Source organism: Spermophilus citellus (assembly GCF_964194105.1).
Source record: "Spermophilus citellus genome assembly, chromosome: 1".
NCBI classification, from domain to species: domain Eukaryota; kingdom Metazoa; phylum Chordata; class Mammalia; order Rodentia; family Sciuridae; genus Spermophilus; species Spermophilus citellus.
Window position 1 is genome coordinate 53,637,757 of NC_138182.1, and position 19,218 is coordinate 53,656,974.

The 19,218-nt window shown below is 34.3% G+C and overlaps 1 protein-coding gene and 1 long non-coding RNA gene across 5 annotated transcripts in view; both read right to left on the minus strand.

The window, feature by feature from the left end:
* Positions 1-19,218, minus strand: part of LOC308654458 — a 1,408,498-nt gene that overhangs the window by 211,885 nt on the left and 1,177,395 nt on the right. The gene's annotated exons all lie outside the window — the stretch shown is intronic.
* Positions 1-19,218, minus strand: part of DIAPH3 (diaphanous related formin 3) — a gene marked incomplete at its 3' end in the record, with an annotated part of 478,285 nt that overhangs the window by 73,701 nt on the left and 385,366 nt on the right. The window lies entirely within an intron of this gene.

Below are 19,218 nucleotides of genomic sequence, written 5' to 3' on the forward strand. Positions count from 1 at the left end.
GAATGGATAAAAAAATGTGGCATCTATACACAATGGAGTACTATGCAGCAATCAAAATAAATGTTGTAAGGGAGAAGTTTTTTTACCCACGGCTAGGTTCATGGCTAAGATCCCTATAACAAGAGAAAAACATAAAATTACATTTAATATTAGTTTCATGTGACATATGAATCTTTAAAAACAAAGACCCGAAGAAATAGGGAAAACCATTGAGTGTTTATTTTTGATGAAGACTGGACAATCATGCAGAAATCTGATTTAACACAGTGGGTGAGACCCATGGTCATAAATTGTGGATAACTAGTCAGGCCTGTTTGTTTAGATGCCTCTTGGAATCTCTGTCTTCTTTCCTTTCTTCTAGCAATAGGTAGGACCCCCCTCTGCATTGAAGGATAGTCTTATGACCTACTTTAGAGGAAGGTCAGAAGATTCTCTGATGGCTGGCTCTAAGGAAAAAGGGCAGGAGAAGATCAGAGAAACTTTCTTGCTTCTGTTTTCTCAATGGCCAAGGGCCATATTTTGAGAGTGGGTCTTAAAGCCTGGCAATTATTAGGTAGAATAACTTTATTAAGGTAAAAAAAAATTCTGGGGCTAAATTTCAATATAGGATAGCTAATAATCTATAGTAAAAATTTATAAAATTTCTTAAATTCTCTAATTTGCCCTGTTTATTTGAATATTACTTAATGTAAGATGAGAAGGTTTGTCAGGATGAAGCCAACTACTATGCAGAACTATAAGACTCTAAAACAAAAATGAGAGGGGGGCATAGGTATGTCTGGATATTAGTTGTACACCCACTTTCATAGATTCTTATATAATTTTTACCATGGGTACCACCTTAAGTTGACAAACATTTTTTATATCTCGACTAGATAATGTGATGGGGCTAAATCAAAATTAGCTGCATTAAAACTAAAAACATTTTGTAACATTCAGGGTGTTGGGAAAAGTTTATATTTTAAAACTAAAAATTAGGAATTATTAAAAATAGAAATTAAGAATTTAAACACATATCCAAAGAATTTGAATCCACAATATTTCAAGAACTAAAATAAGAAAAAGACAACAGAGAAGAAAAATGGGTAAAAGATTTAAACAGACATTTCATAAAAGATTACAAATTAAAAGAAAAATAATGTAACACAATACACACCAGCAGAATGGTAAAAATAGGAAAGAAGAAAGGAATGAAGGAAGACTGGCAATGGGAAGTGTTATTGAGAATGTGAAGCAACTTAATTTGATTCACAGCTGAGAGAAGCATGAATTGGTAAGATATCTTTGGAAGATCTAAGTAATATTTACTAAAACTAAGCATAAGCATATATTATTGACATAGGAATTGTACTCCAAGGTATACACCCAACAGAAACAAATACATACATTTATCAAAGTCATGTTTAGGAATATTCATAGCAGCACTATTCAGAATAGCTCCAAACTGCTAAAACCAAATTCACTCTAACAGATTCAACAATTTATATACTATTCAAATAATGGAATAATACATATTTGCAAGAATTATTCCCTATAACATCATGATTGAATATAATAAGCATAATGCTGAGTGAAAGACACTGTGATTTTGATTCCATTCATAGGAAGTTCAGAAACAAGAAAAAGTAACTCAAAAGTTTAAAGAATGGTTGGGGAAACAGGGGTCAGAGGACACAAAATGTGGCTTTTGGGGGGAACTGGCTGTGTCCCATTTATTGGCAATGAGGGCTGGTTATATTGGTGAGTTCATTTTGAGAAAATAAAATGAGCTATACTCCTATAGCAAGTACATGATAGTCTAGTATAAAGTTAAATACATAACAATTTTAAAACCAAAAACAGAAAACAAGCTTATATAAAAATGTTTAAAATTAAAAATCTATAATTTTCCATGAAAAATGCTGGGGGTTCATAAAATTAAGCCTCAAGCTGAGGTTCACATTTCTTCATTACCCTGAATCTTCTCTTCCTTTCAGTGTCTGTCCAAGTAGTTGTGGCATTTAGTAAAACCTCTTAGATCACAGGCTTTTTGTGATGAAACTTAAGAAATTTGAATCTCAGCTTGAGACTATACAAATCTGCTGTCACTATCCACTTCATATCAGTCCCTCTTCCGGTTATGTCATTTCCAGCAATTTACAAATCTACAGATATGTGGTGATATAAGAAGAACCAGCATGTGATTGAAATATAAATATTGCTCAAATGAGGAAAATGAAGAGAAGGAGGGGGGAGACAGAGACAGACGGTTGTGAGGGTAGGGAAGGGGAAGTGTATAAAAAGAATAGGTTAAGACATGTCCATTCATGGTACAGTGTTTTTTTCTTTATATTTTATGTTGATATTTAAGTACTTCTGACAAATCATCCTTCATGGATTGTGACAAAACTCAACAGATGACGGAATAATGAATTTCTGACATGGACATTTTCAAACAGAATATCACATCTCCAATTATACTGAAATGTTAGGATGTGAAATAAAGAGGCTCCTTTCCTAGAAGGTGAAAGAGTTGGAAAGTGCAGAGCATATTTGGACTGCAAATGGCTCCAGCGTAAGCAAGCAGTGGAACCTGGTATTGGTGGGAGAGGTGAGCCTGAAGAGGCACATGCAGGATCATGCTGTGCATTCACCTTCCAAACTAATGGAATTGACAGAGCCTGAAGATATGTGTGTTTTTGGATGATCTCTATAGTAGTGGCAGTCTAAAGAAACAAACTGCAGAAAAAAAAAAAGAAGAAAACTGGAGGAAGGGAGAGTGATTGGAATACCACCACAATTAAAGTCTCAAAATGATGAGGGACTGAAATAAGATTTCAGCACTCAAAAAGAAACAAGGCTAGACTTAAGCAACCTTGAGATGGAATAAATTGTATGTGGTGAAGAATGTGGTGGTGGTCCAGGGAGAGGGTTTCACAGCTTGAGGTAGGAGATAAAGAAGCAGGCTGGGTTGGAAATAGGGAGGTGGGATATGAGCACCCATAGGCAGGTTGCTGGGGATAACTGAAAGATAGCCCTTGGAGTGGATGAGAACATCTAGGAATAGAATGCCTCACCCCTTGTAGGTCTGCAGGACAGCCCCAAACTGAGGACTACTAAAAAACAGTGTGATGTTTCCTTTCCTGAACATTTTAAAGAAAGCAACTTGTTATCTTTCTCTAATGGGCACTGGAAGATCTACAACAGGGTCTCTTCTAGTCCTTTGATTCTATGACAACTGTCTTTTTCAAAGTCATATGGGGATGCTTGGGGAATTAATGGGATATTTGTAAAGCATTTTCATTTCCTTTAAGGTTTTTATTTACATATATTTAAATGCAGCTAGAAAAGCATATTTAAATTCAATTTCCCTTGAAATTGCCAAGGGACAGCAACAGGGAGAATAAAAAAGCACTTTAACAGAGGAAAAATGTCTACAACCCACAGGCATCAATGTTATTTTCTTGCCTGAAAATATATAACATGCATATACACACACAAGTAAATGGTGGTAAACCACACTATTCTTACAAACTTAAGTTTATGTTAGAATCAATTTTTTATTTTTTTATGATCAATTTCTATACTGCTAGAACTGTATGGGTACTAGTTATATGATGTGTTCATTTTGAGAAAATACACTAAACTATACTCATGATTTGCATTTTCTGCATGCATATAATATTTCAGTAAAAATTATAGTAACAACTAAAAATAAAACCCCAAATTTGAACATGGTTGTGAATAAGTCTCACCAGATGATAATGTAATTATTAGACAGGTTATGCTAAAAAATGTGATCCAAGGACAGGTGACATATGCATAGAAATAACAACTACCAAGCTCACTTAATACATACTATCTGCAGATACTCTGCTAGGTATCAGGGAATCAAAAATGAAGATGGCCCCTGCCCTCCAAAAAGGCCCACCCCAGTAGGAGAGATGATCATATGAACAGGCAATCAAGTTTTAATAAAGGCATAAGTTTTTACAGCACAAAGCAGTGGTAATTACTTTCTTTGGCCAGGAAGAGGGCAGGGAGCAGGCCTGAAAGGTGACATCTAAAAGAGCTTTGAAAGCAAAACTATGCCTGGACAGGGGAGAAAAAGAATCTCAGTCAGAGGGATGTGTAGGCAAAAGCAGTGGCTAGAAACAGCTCAAGTGGAGTTTATGGATAACTTGTAAGACCTGGATTTCTTCTGTTCCAGGGAGGTTTCTTGCTGTAGTTGCTTTCATAAGAACTGACTTCAGCTTGCCAGGAAGATGAATTTCAAAGCTTGGTTACTTCTTGTCTTTCTTTATTCCTCTAGCTTTATCACACAGCCTGAGGTTTGTCACCATGTTTAACAAGAGCCAAGCAAGAAAGTGAAAGAGAAGGCAAAACAGAAGGGAGATGGGACCAAAAACCAACATGGCAGGGCAAAGCTATTTCAAGGATGAATACTGAATTGTTTAACCTAGGGGTTAATTATCTTTTCAAAACAGAATGCCAAAGATTTAGCAATTTCTTCTGGTTATATCTGAAGAGCATTATTTGCAAAAAGGGAAAAAATATCTTAGAAGATATTATCTTTTAGACAAGTGCTTTCAAAAGTGATGAGTTTGCTCATGATTTTAGTGAGGGGAGAGAGGAAACAGACTCACTAATGGGTGGTAGGTGCTTTAGAGATATTTTCTGCACAACTGAGAATTCACTGCAAGCCAATGGTTACCAATTTCCAAATATATGCATATGCATAAAACAAGGTTGCACAGATAAAGATATATTTTCTTTCATTATACTCTGGTTAACCAGAAACTCACATTTTATATAATGAAATGATATGTGGCTATTAGCTCCAGGACAGCAAGCTGGAGAGAAGCTAGCTCATCCAGATTATTCTCCTAGGCTCTAGTGAACTGTCACTAGCAAAATGATACAAAAGCAATATATACAAGCAATGTTCACTTTAGGGATCACCAAAAATTATTTTTAAAACAAAATTTCTAATTGTTTCACCCAATTATGCCTCTTCTGCTTATCTGGCAGCTTTCACTAATGTTCAAAGTATGTTTCAAGCTTTAAGTGAAGAGTGTGAAAGAACATGGATCAAAAATGAGTGTTTCCAATCATTAGTTCATAGAAATTAATTAGTTTTTTCCTCCTCCTCCTTTTTCCCCCACTCTGGGGTGACAAAAAAACTTTAAAATTGTTTTTCATTTTAAAAATAATAATTCTAATCATGTTCTATATTACTTTTCTTTTAAATTCATTTTTAGTCAGCAAGATACCACCTTGTATTTAACAACACTTTTATTGTATATACTTTTTATATTTAAGGAACCCTGAGAATGTTTTCTTTTTAGAGAAAAACAAAGTACCAAATAAGGACCAAGCACAATAATATAAGCCAGTTGAGTTTTGAATATTCCTGGAGGTCTCATCCAGAGTTAAGGCCTTACTTTCACGTTGAAATTTATACTAAAGGGTGAGAAATAATATTATATATCATTATTTCCAAAATTCTTTTCTGATCAGCCACATCTCAGCTATACAAAAGCTTTTTGGGGAATTTGTTGGAAAACAGTTGCTAGGCACATCTACCTCTGGAAACCTGATTTGATAGGTCTGGAATGAAATGCATCAAAGTATATTTTCAAGAAGTTGCCCAGTTGATTATGACACACAGCAAGGTTTGGAGCTACTGACAAAAAGGAAAATGAACTTAAGTTTTAACAAAAAATGGAAATACCATCACCCAAAAGTAATAAAGTCATTCCGAGACATGTGTGTGTGTATTGCATCTCATGTATATTACAAAAATTACTAGTTAGAAACTTTCATGTTTCTTTGGTTATCTTAGGAGCAAATCACATGGTGGGCACAATTAAAAATAATTCAACTTAGGGCTATGGGTATAGCATTTGCCACACATTTGTGAGGCCCTGAGTTTGATCCCTAGTACCTCATTAGAAAAACGATCAAATAGCTAAACTGTGAAGAAGACATGTTTGAAAATTATGAAAAAGACTGTGACAATGATACCAAACTATAAAATACAATTATTCTGGGGGAAAAATATATATATACCAGATGGTCATTTACAAATATGTGGGGCAAAAACACTAGTATTATTCAGTACTATCACTGAAGCATATGTACTTACGGAGAGATTATCCACATAATGAACTGGTAAACCTTGATTTTGGCTTAACTCAAAAGTACTAAATCCCTCAAAACATATTCACACAAGGTAAAGACTTTGCAGCTAGGTTTTTAAATCAGACTGCTGTCACCTACAAAGTACTGCTCGAACGGCTCATCAACCTTCCTGGGCAGATGGTGAGAGGGTCAGAATGAGATGTGGCTCTTCAAGCTTCCTTTATTTAAAAGGAGGGACAAGATGTGAGTGGTTTGAACAGGGGTTAAAACAGAATTTTAAAATTCAGGTCACTCATTCTCTCATTTTCCCAGTGGAGTGGTACTTCAAAGCCATTGAGTCTTGTCTTGGCCACTGACACATGCCTAGAAGAAATCTAAAGCTGAAGGCGAGGGTTGTGGAACCTCATGAGCAATCAGACATCATATCCTCCTGGGTTTCTTCATATTGTTAAGCAGCATTTCTCTGAGAGGGCGAATGTCACACTTGAGAGACCTATGACTGCTGTCTTTCTCATTTCAGGAAGTGACTGTCCTGACAACTGCACCAGAATGAGCAAAGGGGATCCATTGTGGCCCCCAGTTTCTCTTTCCCATAGTTATTTCTTCCTTCCCAGATGACAGTTCTTGTTTAAGTCCCACTTCTATCAAGTGGTTTAATTCTAAAAGTGTAAGGGCTCATACCTTCCACTAGAAATTGTGAATGCTTGTTCTTGTCTCAGATGAGCTTATCTAGCCAGAGAATGTTGCTTCACTAAAAGCAAAGACTCTACCTGTAAACCATCCAATAAGATAGACAGCTGCAAGTTTTCATATCGGAAGACTATGGGATAAATCAACAATGCCCATGACTCTGACCCTAGAACTAAGTTGGTGGAGGCTCTGGGATCCACAGAGCTGCTTTCCTGTTACATTTGAATGATATGTACTTGCAGAAAACTCCATGATATTAGAACATTTCTTACCTCATATTCATCTCTCTGGTGACTAGGGAAAAGAACTATAGCTGAATGAGGGTGGGCTGCCATCCAGTCCATCACTAAGTTTTGTGGTAACACAAATTCTCTCTGCCAAGGAAAAATGGATGTGCTGCCTCATTTAGACTTTATTTGTTCTCAGAGCCCTATGGGACACTGAATAATTTGAGGAGGCCAGAAGCGGATTGGTGGTAAATCTGACAGCCTCTCAATCTGTGTTGACTGAGGAATTAAGAGCATTCCTGACACTCTAGAGCTCTTTTCTCACTTATCATGCTGAGAATATAGTATTTTATAAGTAAAGTTAAACGTTTTGAAGTAGATGATTTAATAAAATATACTTTTATCTCATATGAATTAAGGACTATTTAAAATAAATTGTAAACAAAATTCACAAATAAAATGTATATTTAATACACAGTACAAATATAGTTCATAGGTATTTTTTCTTAAACCCTATGAAAAAATGTCTTAGAAAAGTTCAACAATTTCAAATATTTTTTCCAATATATTTGCCAGAATGATTGGTAGCCATCTCCCAAGTGATAAAAACATTATGTATAGAGTTCTTTTAAAGAAAAAGAGAATATTGAGTTGAGAGACCTTCTTTTCTTGCTCTCTACTTAAAAGAAAAATCTGTACTTATGATTGGTTCATCATTAAACAAATTTTAACTATCTCCAAAGAAAGAAGCACAAAGGTACACTCAAAACTGGCTTGATATGACACACCTGCAATGACTGTTCCCCTGAAACTTAACCATTCAGCAGGACACACTATCAGATTATCCAATTAGCAGGCATATAGATTATATTTATAACTAAAAAACTACCTTGAAATTTATTGCTATATTTACACAGTAGCTGGTCAATTTAAAAATCTCATGAATTCAGCCATTTCTATGAGTCAATACCCCTTTAAAGGGAAGCTATAATAGTATAATAGTACCTCATGTTTTTTTTTTCTTTCCATTAGAATGATTTTTTTCCCCCAAGTACCTATAGCAATTAAGTTTCACAATGAATTACTACTTGCCAGGTTTAAGAACATTTTGTCAAAATTAAACTAGCATGAAAGACCATACGATTGGTAGACATCACTTTCTCTTTTATTTTGCAAAAGGGTCTGGTCTCATTTACTTTGAGTTGATTTTCAGTTTCAACTCATTTCTGACAGTTAAATCATAAGTCTCTAAAAATAAGGATTATAAAGAGAGGAGGGAGTTACCCGAACAAACTGAATCTAATACCTATGTGAATTACAATTGGTTGGTTCCGACCAAATGAATATTTTTACCTTAGGCCATAGTAATGCAGTTTCACATGGAAATAAAAGGAATAACCATTGATCTGTCTCCTGCAGCCTCTGGGCATTCCAACATTGAATTTAGGCCTGGATAAACAGTTGTTATGATATGCCTAGCACCTACCTCTGAGGGACTGGTGTCAAATTAATCTCCATGTCATCAGTACCTTCTCAACAGGTTTTAAACAGTCTTCTCTTTCCCTCTAAGTCCCAGATCAACAGTTGTCAGGGTCTGAGTCAAGCTGTGCTTCTGCCCACATAGTGGCACTGTCAGCACTGTCGGCTGCTCAAATGATTTTTTAAGCAGAGCAGCCGGTTGCCTTCAGCAGCAATGCTTTTGGGGGCACTCCGTGCTGTTCACCCAGAGTCTCTGGCTGCTCTACAACTGTGCTAGTTAAGGGATCGACAGAAGGAACAACAAATGGCTACAATTAGCATTCGCCCTGCTCCCGCAAAAGAATTTCATTGCTATGGCAACAGGAGTTGCCCAGACAACATAGGGCTTTGGCTGAGAACAGTGTACTGCATTATACAAAGTATGGAACAAAATAGCCGTATACCAGGTTCTCGCTTCATGGCACAAAGATCTCTGCCATCATATTTAAGTATAATTAACAAGAACTGATTTCATAATTTTGGGAGCCAAGGTGCTGGCTATTAATGACCTGAAGCAAAATACTATTATTGATCCATTCTTTTGAAATTTCACTAAAATTATTAAGAATGAAACAAAATATCATTATTGATCCATTCTTCTGAAATTTCACTAAAATAAAGAATGATTATATTAGGCTCTCTTAACTTGATTTTTCTATTTGTAAACACTTTATGAGGCAGCCTTTAGTTTTACTGTTGCAACATTGTTATTTACAAAACCAGTTTGTTCTCAGTTGACAGAGCTATAGATGTATATAACCTGTGAAAATTTAACATGTAGTTCTTTATTCCTGGAAATTTAACCAGGCCCTAGATGTCTGATACCTAAGCAACTTACATTAACAGCTACAATTATGAGGTCTTCTAAATCATTTAACATCAAAAAGGAGAATCTCTCTCACACTGTTTTTGAAATAAACTTTTAAAGAAGGAAACTAAAAATTTCTTGAAATTCATTTAGTAGTAATGCTATAAGTAAAATGGAAAAATCAATCTAAATGACATAAAAATAACCTCCTTGGCCACCATTAAATGCCTCTGTAGTCAAGCTATATAACTGGATCTGTGTCAAATACATGTAACCCACTCTATGGATCTGATCCAGGACCACATATTAATGAGCCAAGAACAAGACTATGTTCAGGCATCCTAGAACAATAAGGCTAGTTGGTATAATTTGGCAGATGCCAGTCATCCTTCTAAAACTGACAAAACTCGAATATTTCCAGGATATGGTCTCTTTCCCAGCCAACATTTTTCTCAGTCTGGCATTGAATGTTATCATCAGTGGTAAAAGTCAACATGTGCTAAATGCATAGTGCTTTCTGAGGCTTGATTTAGTTTTCAAAAACACCTTATGTGGTAGGTATGATATATGACCACTAAAAGATAAGGAAACTGAGGTATGAGAGATTCAGTATCTGTCAGCACATAACTAGCAAAGCTGGAATTCAATACTAAGTCTACTCTATAGAATTTTCTTCACTTTGGCTTCATTATCAGTGTTACTCCACAATAAGTAGTACTTTGAAAATTTCAGTCTCTTTTCATAACAAAAAAAGTACAAATTTTGTAATGGGGAAAATCGAAACGCAAAAAAATATAGTGTATTATATCCATAATGATGTTTAAATTTATCAATCAAATTTCTTATATAATTATCAGGGATGTGGGTGAATAGGGGGTTGAGAATAAGCAGAATTCTTCATTGAACCCATTAGTTCTGATTTTCATACAAATTGCCTGGAATTATATATTTAGACAATCTGAATAGAAATTATATTCCTTAATAACTTATGTAGACATTTATTCTCCTTTTGTCTAACATTATTTTCAAAAGTACACAATTAATTAGTGGCAAGTAACCATTAATAAAAATTACAATATTATACTGTCTGGCAGAGGTGATTCTGTTTCATAGCTTTTTAAAAATGCTATCTGGACAGTACAGACAATACTGTGAAGTTAATGCCAATAGATTGGGTTAAAGAAAAAAAGCAAAAATAATTTTAGGTCTAAAAACTAGAAAAAAACTAGTAGAAAAATAAATGGCTTAGATAATTTTAGAAAAATCTATAAATAAACAACAAATATTGAAAGACTTTGAAGTTTCTACTCTTTCATGAATCAATAGGTATTTATGTAACTGAGTTGTTATAAATTATTGAACTCCAGGTACAATGCAGCATGACCTTTTCTATGATTCCAAATGCTATGGAATTTAAGCTTGAAAAGTGTAGTTTTTACTATGCTAATTCTTTGGGACTCAAAAAACTGCATTGTATGAGAGAAATTACTTAATTTTGAACAGTTGAGCAATAATAGCATTGCGATTTTTGAGATAGTAAGAGAAATTATAAGTGAGAAGACAGGAAAGTAAAGATCCTCTCATAACATTGCCTTATACCAGTATTTTCCAAGTAATACCTACAATTTCATTTTTGGATCATAATTAAAATTTTTTATTTATAATGAAATAAGCATATTTAAACAGTATGTGCAAAGAAACTCCAGAACAGCTGTGTCATTCATCTAATTTGCCATAAACACATTCCTTGTGCTTATGGATAGTTTAGGATAATAGAAGATAAATTATGAATGTATCCACAAATACATGAACATTCAAAGAAAATAACGTATGTGAGAGTACTCTGAAATTGTGAGTTGCCATAAAAATGTGTGCTTCACCAAAAAAGTGTTTAGTTTTATGGGCTCAAAGAGATTACCCTTGGCATTTACTTATTTTAAGTAAATCAAAGGAGATAAAGTATATATACTACATACCCTTCTAATCTTCCCCTTATCTATTTCCAAAATCCTCATCACCTTTTAGATAATTTCAATACATGCTAAACTCAAGAGATCTCCCTTAGCTGATTTTTCCTATTTACTCTCTTATAAAACAGGAGAAAACACCACTTCTGTCCCCACTTCATCTTTCTGTCCTCTATTTCTGATATTTTTGAGTGCATCTTCCATTCCAGAAACCTCCTGATTCCATTCAAAGATAGGCAATTTATTGAAGTGACTTAGACCATGGAATTGGCTGTCACATATCTGAGTTCAATTCCTGACTCTGCCATTTATCAGGTTTATGATTTTGGGCAAGTTACTTAACCTTCCTAAAAGCTTCAGTTTGAGACAATGTAAGTAATGCATCCAACAGTGTCTCACATGAATTAAATGGTCAAATATAATTCTGCTTGGAATCTTATCTTTCTAAAATAGATTCCCACTCCTCTTACTGCTCATGTCTGGAGCAATCTATTCCCCCTGTTTCTACCATTTAGCAGTTATCAACTTGTAGACAGAAATTCTGAGTTTGAATTCTGACTCTGTCACTTAATAGCTATAATTATCTGTGAAAGCACATTTTTCCAATAATAAATGTAGTGTACTAAGAACGAAAATTCCAAACTCTTTGCTTACAGAAAATAAACTCTAACTTGTAAAAACTAAAGGGTCCAGATCAGCCTCATTATAGCTGCTGAAGACAACAGATTTGAGACCAATCTTCCTTGTGTCACTTATTATCATCAGTCATGTTAAACTAAACCTAAAAATACCTTCCACTGTTGATCCTCTATTAATTGGCTATCAATCCATACCTTTTATTAGAACTGTTACTGTATATTAGGTTCTGTTCAGAACTTCCCATGCATTACCTGATTTTAATCTTTATAATGCAGTAAGGCTGGAATGATTACGAGCCAATTTTATGGTCAGCAACACTGAGGCACAAGAAGCGTAAGATTTGTTCAAGGTTAAACAGCTAGTAAAGTAGCTGCCTGTACTCTTAACCTGTATTCTTTACAGCTATGGTTGAGATCATTATATCCAACTGTTTAATTTTTGTGTTTAAATGCTGATGTGTTCTGTGTTGTTCATGTAGCTCATGTTATATATCCTCATTAGTACTGAAACTACACAGAGTCAGATTCAGCACTCATTTCCAATTATTGAGAAGTCATGGGATCCTTTTCAATACCACATAACTTCTAAATAAATGTTCACTGATAATGAAGAAAATGTGCATAGCCAGGGCAAATTCAAGGTAGCGTCACCCACATGGTGGAAATAATTTGCAATAAAATTATAAAATATTAAAACTTAATGAGTACAGTCTCAATTAGGAAATTGAAAATCCGCTCATTAAATCTGCAGATGATACTTAGATGGCAGGGGTTAAAGCCTTTAGAAGAAAGAAATCAAATTTAAAATGACCTTGATAGATTAAAGAAATAGCTCATCAAAAACAGGATGAAGTTCAATTAAGAGAAAAACAAAATGGTACACATAAGAACCAAAAGCATACCACTTTTTTTTTTTTTTTTTCCAAAGCACGGCTATGTACATTAGTGGGGGGCAGGGAGAGAAAGAAGTCTCAAATGAAACAAGCCAATTACCTATTAGCAATACAGGCTATTTTTGTCTTTATCAATCAATCGCTTCCTATTCTGGCAGCACACTGAAATCACAGTGTGTTTTTGAGTTTTCAAAAAATACCAGTCCCATGCTACATCCTAGACTAATTGAATCAGAATATCTGGAGATAAGTCTCCAGGAGGGTGTTATTTTAAAACTCTCTAGGTATTTTTTAATATGGTCAAGACTAAAAACCATGGAATATAAATTGTATCCTCTATATCCATGTTAAGAATCTTATAATAGGACTATTTATATAAAATCAGACACTGAGATATATAGTTCCCAAACTAATAAAAAAATCTAATATCAATGATGATTCTAAATACTCAAAACAAACAAGACAGTCTAGATCTGGAGATCTCAAAGTTTGGTTTCTAGACAAGTAGCATCTGGGAGCTTTAAAGATATGCAAATTCTCATGCCCACCAAAACCTACTGAATCAGTAACTCAGAAAGCCTGTGTTTTGACACCCCTCCCAGTACATTCTGGTGCATGCTGAAGTTTAAAAACCAAGGTTCTAAGCTAAGGCAACAACTTTCTTGGTATTCATATATTATTTGTTTCCTCTTATAATTAAATGATTATTAATATGCTTGATTTTGTAATTCATATAAAATATTTCTAGAAATAAGGATATATAAAGTATATCTCTTTTTTAAAAAATAATCTATATATACCTTTTATTAAATAGATTAATGAGCAAATTTCAGTGAAAAATAAACTAAAATTACTGTTAATATAATCTAGAAAAAAATATCAAGGAGGCTGGGGTTGTGGCTCAGCGGTAGAGAGCTCGCCTACCATGCGGGAGGCACCAGGTTCGATCCAGCACCACATAAAAATAAGATAAAAATATTGTGTCCACCTATAACTAAAAAAATAAATGTTAAAAAAAGAAAATATCAATTACTCGGATTGTCTCAGTTTTCTATCTTTCAACTGGCTCTGCTGGCATCAAGCAGACAAAGTTTAGTTAGTCGAAGAATCTCTACAGATAGAAATAAGCTGCTGCCTAATTGCCTAAAACCTGTGAAAGGAGATGAGAGTCATCTGAGGCTTTAGCTATGCCTAAACCAGCCACAAGAAACTGGAAATGAGGTTTATTTTTGATTTCCATCACCCTATCCCCATTCCATGACTGCAGTATATCACAAGTTGATTTTATTATTAATGGTCAAAATGTAAAAACCTACTCTTTGGCTGGCAATATTGAAAAATTACCACATATCATAGTAATAATTTCTCCTTGTGGAAAAATAAGGTAGGGATATGCTTATATTAAAGTTTGATTTTCCCTTAATAGATGACATAGTTTTATAATAAATGCTGAGGTTTCTCTACCCTACTTCTGATGCCTTTCCCCCTTCCCCATTTTGTTGGTTATAAATAAAAGATGGAAAAAATAAATGTAATTTCACCACTAATAAACATGCAAAACAATGAGATACCATCATTTTGTCTAATAGGTAAAAATTCTGAAACATCTAATGTTGTGGATTTGAAGAATGGACATGGCATGGGCTACTGGCAGAAGTATAATTGTTCAGTGTGACAGCATATATACAAAGCCTTAAAATTGTGCTATCTGTTAACTTACCCAAAGAAACAGTGCTACTTAAAACGGTGAAGATTTAAAAAACACACAGAAATCAAATCTTAGGAAAGCTGCCCAAATAATGTGTGGCCCATCCTGAATTTTGGGACACTGTAGCCTTTGGAAAACTCATAAAAGAGCAATTCAGGCTATATGGGAAATATAACAACATGCACAGCAAGGTTACAGGTAAACTTTCATTTTTTCTTTATAGTTTTCTGTATTTTAAAAATATTAATAGTGTGCTTATACAATCAGAAAACTCAAATATATTGGTTCTAAACAAACTTGATATACACTTCTTTTAATGGGATTATTTGATCCCAAATGGCAACTCAATTGGTTTAAACATAGCAATCAAAATAGCCTTGATACTGAAAATGCCATACTTTAGATCTTGATTGTGTTAATCAAATGGAATATTGAGTTTAAAACAACAACAAGAAGGAATTATAAGTGTAAAGGAACAAATATTTAGTCTAACACTATATTCCACAGACAATATACTAAATGATGGACTTATGGGTGCATACTTAGTAAGCTAAATATCTCTGTCCCCTTCCAGAGAATCAACATTTAAAAAATAATTGTAACTTCTACTACTCATATGAATAATTTCTCAGTTTAAAAAACTTTCATATGCTTACAGATTTTTGTGAGGCAAATGACAGCAATCATTTCTGGGAGATATAAACTGGACTCAGTAAAATAATGTGTTCAGGGTAAATAGAAAAGATTTTTATCCCCTTTGGTATTTAGACCATGTGTTTAAAAGAAGTTAACCAAAAAAAGTCATTTGATTTGCCATCAAATTAAATTTTGATGTTTGAAAATTATGTTACCCTAAGAGTTCTCCTTGATTCATGGTAGTGAGCTAACAATGGAAGACAAAATTTTAAAACAACAGTGCACCACACTCAAGCACTGTTTCCTGGTCAACAGCAAATATTGAGGTATAATGGTATATGAATTAAACTAGAGTTGGAAAGTTCAACTTCAAAACATATGGTCATTTTTTTCCCTTTCATTTATGCATTCATCTATCTATCTATCCATCCATCCATCCATCCATCCATCCATCCATCCAATAAAATGGTTTTCTGAAGTCTTACCAGGGCCCAGTCAACTTTTCTAGAACGTTCTTGGAGGGTCAATATATAGGATGGCTATCATATGATTGCTATAATAGGACAAGGAGAAAATAAATAATAGTAGCACCAAGGGAGCAGAATAGGTAAGCAGGTGACAGAGTATTACATACTTGCTTCTCAAATTGTAATAATGATAGACTGACCTTTTCGAGGTCTCTCAGTGAAAGAACTGAGTGATGTGAAGTATACTATTCCTATAAAGTGACACAGAACCTTTAACTGGTAGTTTGATATATTAGGATGGAATTCCAAATTGTGGGACTAGGGATACAGCACCATGGTAGAGTGCTTGCCTAGCATCCTTGAGACCCTGGGTTCAATCCTTAGCTTTAGAGAAAATCATTAAAAAATAATATTTAAAAAAAGGATTCCAAATTGTGTCAAAGTCTATTCTGAATATGAAAAGCACTGTTAAGCTAATTGAAAAATGGGCAAAAGACTTAACAGGTGCTTCACATAACAGCATATCCTCAAAAGCCAGTAAGCATATGAAAAGGTGCTCAAGTTACTCATAAGGGAAATACAAATTTCCCTTATGAGTAACTTGAGATAATCTTCCTGGGATTGTTGGAACTCTTATACATTGCTGAAGGAAGTACACACTGGTACAACTATTTTGGAAAACTGTAGTATGGTGAATATGTACATACCCAATGAGACAGTAATTACACTTCTAGGTTTATGCCTGACACAATCAAAAGACATGTTTAAGGAGAATGTTCTTAGTAAGAGTGCTTGTAACTTGCAAAATCTAGAAACAAATATCTACTAAGAAAAGAAAAATAAATTGTGATATATTCATATGGTAGAATACTAAAGAACAGTAAGAATAAATGAATCAGAACTTCACACAACATGGTCAAAAAGCGTGTCATTCTATTTATAGACAGGACCAGGTAAGACTAGTTTATGTAGCCAGAACCTGGATATGCTGGAGTGTGAAGTAATAGTGGGGTGGAGATGAAAGGGGCCACTATAGTTCTAATACTCTGTTTCTGATTTGGGTGCTGGTCCCATAGGTGAGTTCATTTCACAAACATTGGTCAAGCCATATACTTAGGAACTGGGTACTTTTCTATGTTATTCTTCAAGTAGGCAACAGTTTGTACATTTACAGTCTTTTATCTTGGTATTAAAAACAGGGTTGGGTATTTCTTAAAAGATGAAAATAATGGGGTTAAAGGAGAACTCAGTGCGAAAGAGACATTTGATAGGATTGAAGACCTGAGTAGACGAGGAGCATGGGACTAGCCATCCATGTCTATAGCACAGAAATAAAGAGAGTTTAAAACATATAAGCATGGGCCCATGGACAATGAAACCACCACAGAGAGAGCAGTATCAACAGGATATGGAAACTTACCAAAAATAATAATTTAAAAAATTAGGTTCAAAACTCTGATAATTCAAACAAATGCACAGAAGACTTCAGTTAATTTCTAGGAAATGTTAAAAGTTTCTACAACACAGGACTTTGAGTGGCTGACTTTCATTACTTCATTTCATTACTCACCTTGAACAGATCTTGTCTTTTTCTATCTGAGCAAGGAAAGGGAATGGGATCAGTTGATGAAGACAGTGTAGGCTAACAGAATGGAGAGCAAGAGGCCGTCTCCAGTTTCTAGTAAGTGAATAGCAAATAATGAGTAACAAGTGATGAAGGTTTGAGACTCATTAGGAGGATGCTGCTGCCACAGGCTGCAAGCACAGCACCAGGTCCCCAGCAGATCTCCTCTGCACCATATGCCTACACTCACTTCTCTCTGCCCTTCAGTTATTTCTGTCAGCACAGTCAACAAAGAGCATCATCATCATCGTTATTTGAGAAGTAGCCCAATGATGGATCACAATGAATTTTAAAAGATCTCTTTCTTGATCTTTCTCCTCCTTTGGGACATGGGGAATGCACTACGACAGAGGTACGAAATGGCTTTTTACCCAGTAATAAAAGGCACTTTGGATTAAATCAAACTATGTTCATGATTTATCAAACACAAATTTAAGAACCCCTCAGAGTGGTTACATTAACAAGATGTAAATGATAAAAGGAATGATAATAAAAAATTCTTAGTAATTTCTTGTGTGTATAGCATTCAATCCATATAACTCCAGTTAAATAGATTCTGAGTTACTGGCTTGTCAAAACGAGATAAAAGATGTTATTAACATTTTAAATGCCATATCTAAACAGTATTTACTAGCTCATCAGTAAGTGTAGGTATGTTGGTAAATGAGGATTCTGTTTTTATTTTGAATATCATAGTAGTACTTCTGACGCACAAATGCTTTAATGGAAAAACTATACTCATGTAATATCCTTAATTATCATATTTCAAACAGAAAAAATTACCAGAATCTTTTAACCTTCAGGTTTCAATAATGTGGGTGAGAATAAACAAAGTTGATATGTAAGGTAAATGTTGATGTGTATTGCTTTCTTCATTGTATTTCAGGTTTCTTTATTTCATTTTTCCTGTAGAAATTGGGATACAACAGCTCCTCTGACTAATTAACCCAAAGAGGTTTGACTAATAGAAGGAGACTGCAAGCATGATTACTTAAACGATCATGTACACAGCACTTAATGATCATTATCATTTATTCTAATATTATTGCCAATAAGTGGTAAAACTGCTTAAGCTTAAAATGTTGTCATATCACACAAATGTACATTATAGCTAACAACAATTTATTTACTTGGAAATCAATGGGACATTGCAGCTTTCTTAATGCATGTCAATGCTTGCCTCAATTTATACTCATTAAAAATGGAGAAATATTTAGTATTTATCTCCTTACCTATACTACATAATAAGCAGTCACATCACCAGCTAATACCAGCTACATCCCTGGCTTTCATGAAATCAGTGTAATATATTAAGAGTCACATTTTTACAAAAGAGTCAATGATTATAATGAACATCAATGTTTCAAAATGCCATTTTCATCTAATTCTCCTGCTTACTAAGAATTCAGTAGATAGAGATTAGTTATCAAGTTCTTATGTACCACTGGAAGGCTACTTTTTGCTCTAAGAGGCTAAAAAAGAATGCTACTTGATTTTTCTCTATTGCTCATTTCCATCATTTTCTCTCACATTAAGAATGACAAGGGAAAAAATAATTCAGAAAATGTGCTGGAAAATCACTGACCAATGTTATCTACAGAACACAGAAAAAAAGATTGAAAGTATGTCCATTTTATATGCAAAGGCATATTTATTATCCTGAGATAGAGGCACTGCCATTATTGACTCTTATCATCCCCTATCACTCCTTAGGCATGCACATTAAAGAGCAATTTAGTTTTTGGATCACATAAAAATAAGCTGGGATTCACAATAAAGAGAAGTCACCTTCAGGTTCATATACAGTATTGGGAAAGAGAAAATGAAAAAAAAAAAAAGAAAAGAAAAGAAAGAAAAGCACAATCAGAAGGTTTTAAGAGAAAATGAGAGGTAACTAATGAAAAAGGCAATTTTGGCTT